General features: G+C 43.2%; 1 non-coding gene across 1 annotated transcript; it reads right to left on the bottom strand.

Annotated features, from left to right (window-relative positions):
- Positions 1 to 1,235: 1,235 nt before the first annotated feature.
- LOC138262565 (U8 small nucleolar RNA) lies at positions 1,236 to 1,369 on the bottom strand. The gene has a single exon (XR_011199267.1). It is a non-coding gene; the product is annotated as a U8 small nucleolar RNA (small nucleolar RNA).
- Positions 1,370 to 5,383: the final 4,014 nt, after the last annotated feature.

Raw genomic sequence — 5,383 nt, 5'->3', positions numbered from 1 at the left:
TCCCAAACCTGAAACACCTACTTCCAAAGGAAGAGGGTGTAACACACTCCTCCCAAAGGAAATGCATTCTTCTGCCTTCCTGGGATTGAGCTGCTCAGTCCCCAGGATGGCAGAAACCTGTCTGTGAGGTGGCAGCAGCTGGGGCTGCAGTGGAAACCTCAGAAAGCTGGTTTGGCAGCACTGGTGGTCCATGGTGGAGCCCCCAGGATGCATGGGATTGGGCCCCCCAATACCAGGTTTCAAATGGGGGGACCATTCCATGATCTTAGACACCTCACATGGCCATATTCGGAGTTAACATTGTGAAACTATATATATGTATTGACATATATGTAGTGCACGCGTGAAATGGTATCCCCGCACTCACAAAGTCCGGAGGATTGGCCCTGGATAGTGTGGGGGCACCTTTGCTAGTGCAAGGGTGTCCTCACACTTAGTAACCTTGCACCTAGCCTTCAGTAAATGAAGGTTAGATATATAGGTTACTTATAAGTTACTTAAGTGTAGTGAAATGGCTGTAAAATAGTGTGGGCACTATTGCACTCAGGCTGCAGTGGCAGTCCTGAAGAAAGGTTTGTCTGAGCTCCTTATTGGTGGCAAAAGGAATGCTGCAGCCCATAAGAATCTCCTGGAACCCCAATGCCCTGGGTACCTAGGTACCATATACTAGGGACTTATAAGGGGAGTCCACTGTGCCAATTGGAATACGAAGTCACTAAACTATAGTGACTAATTTGGTAAGTACAGAGAACATAATCAGAGGAGTTCTGGTTAGCAGAACATCAGTGACACAGTTAAGCATACTGACAACACACACATTAGGCCACAAACTATGAGCACTGGGGTCCTGGCTAGTAGGATCCCAGTGAGACAGGCAAAACACACTGACAAACAGGCAGAAATTGGGGGTAACATGCCAAGAAAGATGGAACTTTCCTATACTGGCGGAGGCATAATGTAGAGCAAAGGGTTAGAAAGTGGCGCAAGTTGGGGCCATATTAGCGTAAAAAAGATGATGCTAATGTGGTGCAAGGAGACACTACGAGCATATTTAGGAACCCCTAACCACAAAAGAGTCACTTTTGGTGAGGCTCCAGTGGCATTATGCAGTACTCCTTATTTATGAAATATCTTAAACCCCTGGTTTAGACAATTTCTAAAAAATTTCTAATTAGCATTTTCTGGAATATTTTTGTTTATCTGCTCTTTACCCATAATTGAAGATCATCAGTGAAATCAGATAGGAAACCATAAGGTGGTTGTTAGACACCTCAGGATCGAAGAGCATAATCATAAGCTCATCCCATTCCCATCATCATGTTCTGTTTCTCCAAAAGGAGTAACAGGTAAGGATTAACCTCACTGACGATACCCACAACACGCCATCATAAAGTACCCCAAGTACTGAGTTCCTGATAAACATAGTGCAAGACAATTAATATTTATAATGAATTTTTATTGCTTACTCGCATTCGGAAAAGACATGAAATTTAACGTTACCGTTATTGTTATAAATAAGCCCGGAAAATGTTTATCCAAACTGCTTTCTCTATAGTTCCCGATAGTCTGTGCGAGATTTATTTATATACAAGAGCATCTTAAGTAGGGTGATGGAGGGGTTTGAGGAGTGAGAGGATCAATAGATGCGCTTAGCTAACAAAGGCAGCCATGTTGCAATTCACAAACTACATTCACAACAGTAGACAAAGGTCAGTTTTGAAATTAAAAATGTTTTCTTGTAGTGTAGCAGGGCAGCGAAAACCGTGTCTTACAAACTTTCAAAGGTAAATCTTTGAAAAGTTAACTTTTTTATTACATTTGGTTTTTTTCAGAAGTTATGTACATACCTGTTGGAGTGGGACTTTTAGAATTATTATTAACATGAAAAGCTTGCAATATAATGTGTAGTGAAACTGCATAGAAGATGTGTTAATGTAGAATTAATGTACGTGTTTGAAATGTGCCCACGGGGAGTTGCCACCAATGTATACGGTGATTAATGAAACTGACAAATGATTAATTAACGATGTATTAATGTATGACTTTGTATTAGTATTAAGAGTTATGTATTAGGGTTTTGCCAAACTAATCACTAGGCCTTAGTTTGCAAGGGTCTGGGCCTAGCTGCCTGGTTTCATATTATTTGCATTTTTCTAATGTGCAATGTGCTGCTTTCCTGAAGGACACAAAGCTTTACTTTTCCAGAAGCTAGAGATGTGTGTGTAGCCGTAGTAAATTCTTTCTCATGGGACCCGACTTGCTCAAGGAGACATTCTTGCCGAATGTGACAATGTAATTCGTAACAAGTGCAAGGTCGTCTGGACTAAGAGAAGACAATGGAACTACTGACTGGAGCAACAAGTGTAACTTTTCTTACCTGACTTCCCCCCCCCCCCATTGAAGACGTTAATCACAAGAGCCAATCAACTGCATGAGAACTGTCTTAGGTGAAAATTCTAGTAAGGTGTGTGACAGATTATTGAACAGAGATAACGATGCACCAAATATTGCCCAATGGGAAATTAGAGACTTGTTCGACAGTTTTGATATAAAAGCGTGACCCGAAGAGAAATCACCCATTCTTCCTCGCCATTACCAAGCCATTACCTTGCCACTCTTGAAGCCATTCTTTGCCATTCTGAAAGACTTTGCCTTTGGCTGTCTGATACTTTAAACCACCCTCATCTTACCCCCTTGTCTGATATGAACTTCTCCTCCTTCTGAGGGAAAAACTTTTCTTGCTATGCTCTACTGAGACTTGCCTACTCTATCCTGGGTGATGGCGAATCGACTGATGTCCTGAGGACGAAGACTGATGCTGTTTGCTGACTCATTAGAATGAGTAACTATATGATGAAATTGTAATTGTCTGTTTGCCTTTTCTTCCTAGGTACCAACTGCTCTTTTGACGGAGACCATAGTTAGATGTTTTCCAAATTAATGTTGACAATTATTTTTGCATGAAGCCCAACATGCTGATGCTAATTCGGGGTTAGTTAAGGAGTTCACTAATATTGGTAGCAAATAGACAAATGACTGAATTCTTGCTTGAATAATGTGCTGTTGATACTCTGCTAAATTTGACTCATGTTAACGTTGTGCTGTGTTCTAATGTTCATGATCTATGCTTTGATTAAGTTTTGCTCGAGTTGCCAATTTATAGTGGTTTTGATGTGCTTGCTATTGTTAGGATGAATAAACATGATATTACATTGTAACTAATAGGGAATAAATATCCTAACTCATAACTAGCTTGGTGTGGTTATTCATGGCTGAAAGGTCATGGTGCGTTCGTTGTATTGATCTATATTAACGTTATTGATGGGCTCGATTGATTAGTTATTGTGCATATTGATTGAGTTATTGACCTATTGATTGTGATGCCAAAGGATATCTCGCCCTGGGAAGTCCCCAAACGTGGTTAAAAGGTTCATTGGCCTAGATGTGTCTCCTTGTAAGTTTACTTATCAAGGTTCTGATGCGTTATCATACGTATTGTGACATTCTTTAATAGAGACGGATTTGATGATAGACGAATAATAAAAACAAATTAATAATTCGTTTAATGCTGCTTCACTACAATTGCTTTCAATGTCAAGTTTGAGATGCAGTGTGCCGTAAATTGATTTTGAGATGTTTTGACTCTGAAAGCCTCCCAACTGTCAATACGCATGGGTACTTAAAGACGCTGCTTTTCCTTGCATGACTTACTAAATTGTTCATGCCTTTTGAAAATATACTTTCCACAAATATTCCAGAACAGTAGAAACAAACAGATAGTCAGTCACCACCCTCTTCGCAAATGTTTTTTGGATATACCTCTATTTTTTAAAAAGAAATATGGAAATACATCTATTACATTCCACAGCTTTAACTACACACCTCCCCTCTATGTCTCTCGCGTCAAGCGGCACAGCCCTGGCCAATCAGAACCTGAGGAGAGAGGAAAAACACACTTGCACATTATACGAGAAACCCGTCCCTTGAATGTTGATTCTATATCAGGACCGGAGGCGAGGCAGTCCTTTCTTCACTTTATTTACAACAGCAGGTTCAAAGTTCAAACAAGATCGGAACAAAATAAACTTCAAACCCCATGATGCCCCAAATAACTATGACAACACATAGCCAATCCAATGTCCATAACAAGGAGTATATATATAACTGACTGGCACAGTCCTTCCTCTTTCTTCACTGCTGCCCGTCAGTTAAGTCCTCGCTCCTTCTCGTGCTTTTGGGGGATCGGGGATTGCCTTGGTTGTTGTGCTGTTGACCGTGACGTTTTTCTCTATTGTTTAGCTTGCATGAGGAACGTTCCTCGCATTCCATTCATATTTGCTCTCCGCACGGTAGGCATTGGCGGAAAGAGCAGGTTTTTCCTGCAATTGTAATTTCCCTTGGGAAAACCCTTTTAGGGTTATCATATATTCTTGTATTTCTGACTTTTTGCAGCATTGTGAGCACGGCAAGGGGGCTGCCCAGTTGATTTAGGTTGGGCGTTTGTTTATTGGTGCTCTCACCCCTTTTCATTGACGCCCCTTGGTGGGGTAAGTGATGTGTTTGATCTGGTCTGGCCCTGGGTCCTTCTCCTGTGGTGTTTTAGTGTTTGGGGTTTGTTTGATATTTTTTCCTGGTGTGATGTCTTCATCTACCCCTTCTTTGGACTCTTTCCTGGATCATGCATACGCCTCATCTTTGGGGACGGAGGAAGTCTGGCTTCCTCAGCGCCATCTTCCTGAGGGCATGGACAGGTTGGTTTTGCAGGCGGTGGCGAAAGCCTTGGCACCCCTGCAAGATAGAGTGGACAAGCTTATGGAAAAAGTGTCCAACTTGTCAGACGTTTTGGGGGATATGGACCCTCGGGCCAGTACCTCTAGAACTCCTTCTTCCTCCAGGAAGCGTGACGTGGGGCACCTGGAATGTTTTGCCCGGTTAAGGGAAACCTTCTGCAAGAGTGCACAAACGCTGGACCCTGTACCCTGCCGGGAGGACGTATGGCACAGAGAGGATGGCAGCTCTGCTGCCCCCGCACTGGATCCCTTTGTGGGATCACCCCATTTGGGGGGTGGTGAGTCCAATGACGAGGGCTCATCGGAAGAGGGTCGCATTATGGGCAGACCTTGGTGCCCTCCTGCGAACACCTCTAGTGTTGAGGAAGAAGGTTGGGACTCAGATATGTTCCACCCAGAGGACATCTACCACCCTCGGTCCTCCGAGTGGGTCCCCAATCCCAAAGTGGCGGCCTATGTGGCTAAGGCTATCGGCCATCCTTTGGAGCAGGAGGTTTGGGCCCGTTTGCGGGCGGAATGCCCCAGACCTGCGCTTGGGGACAAGGTGGTGGCTTCGCCTACATTGGGCCCTAAGCTATGTACTTTCTTCTCTA

Source organism: Pleurodeles waltl, chromosome 10, assembly GCF_031143425.1.
Source record: "Pleurodeles waltl isolate 20211129_DDA chromosome 10, aPleWal1.hap1.20221129, whole genome shotgun sequence".
Lineage (NCBI taxonomy): Eukaryota > Metazoa > Chordata > Amphibia > Caudata > Salamandridae > Pleurodeles > Pleurodeles waltl.
This window is presented reverse-complemented; position numbering and strand designations above follow the sequence as displayed.